The sequence below is a fragment of the Eptesicus fuscus genome, chromosome 1 (assembly GCF_027574615.1).
Source record: "Eptesicus fuscus isolate TK198812 chromosome 1, DD_ASM_mEF_20220401, whole genome shotgun sequence".
Classification (NCBI taxonomy): Eukaryota; Metazoa; Chordata; class Mammalia; order Chiroptera; family Vespertilionidae; genus Eptesicus; species Eptesicus fuscus.
This window is the reverse complement of record NC_072473.1, coordinates 90522787-90524082: the sequence shown is the minus strand read 5'-3', so window position 1 is coordinate 90524082 and position 1296 is coordinate 90522787.

Here is a 1296-nt window from a genome sequence, read left to right as displayed (position 1 = left end):
GGGAAAGAGCATAAGGATAGATAATTTTCCCACAACATGGAATCAGTAAAGGTGGGATTTTTCTTTCGGTGGTCACTCTGATTGTTTCCCACTTTTGGCTGTGTAAAACAATGCTGTGATAAGCATTCTTGCATGTATATTTTTATATACAAGAGTGAGTATATCCACAGGGTAAAGTTCTAGCAGTGATGCTACTGAATCAAAAGGTATATGCATTTTTTATTTTGATACTGTAAAATTGTTCTTTACAGAGCAATTCACATTCCATGATGTATGAGAGTGTCTATTTTTCGCATACATTCAGCAATGGAACGTTGTCAAAATTAAATTTTTTTTGACAACCTGAAAGGGGAAAATGCTAGCTTGATATATATTTTTTAAATATGATTTTATTGATTTTAGAGAGAGAGAGAGAGAGAGAGACAGACAGACAGACAGAGAGGAACATTGTTGTGAGAGAGAAACATCAATTGGTTGCCTCCCAATTGGGGCCAGGATTGAACCTGCAACCCAGATATGTGCCCTTGACTGGGAATAGAAACTGAGACCCTTTGGTGCACAGGCCTATGATCTAACCATTGAGCACATTGGCCAGGGCTAGATCAAGTTTTTTACATTTGCCTTTTTTGGGGGGTGGGTAATAGCTTTATTGAGATATAATTCACATACTATACAATTAATCAATTTAAGGTATAAGAATCAATGCATTTTAATATTTTCAGTGTAACCATCATGACAATTGATTTTAAGACATTTTTCACTACCACAAAAAGAAACCCTGTTTGCCCTGGCTGGGTAGCTCAGTTGTATATTACACATTTTGCTGATTTGACAAAAAATAGGTATAATTTTAATTGATTTACAACAAAATAATAATAATTATCTACCTTTTTTGCTCCAAAGTGGCTTTAAAAAAATAAGGTACCTATACTTCTTTATAAGGATTTCTGGTACCAAGAATTAACCAATCAGACCCAACCCTATTATGTGACATGACCAATAATATGAAACTCTATTATATGACCTATATATTTATGATTCAAGGCAGGGCATTTACACCGGACACCTATTGTTGTGATGACTGCTGTTATTTTTAATTTGACAATCTAAGGGAAAAGAGGTCAGTGCCCCTGACTAGTCAGGTATTGTATGTTTTTAAAATTCTTGTGGTACACTGGTTAAAAATCGCTGCTCTAACAGAAGGATAAGGAGTAGGGTAAAATGATTGTATTATGTTCTAGATATCAAAAGATGATCTTTTGCTTTTTTTACTCTATATTTTACTTTAGTGATCCT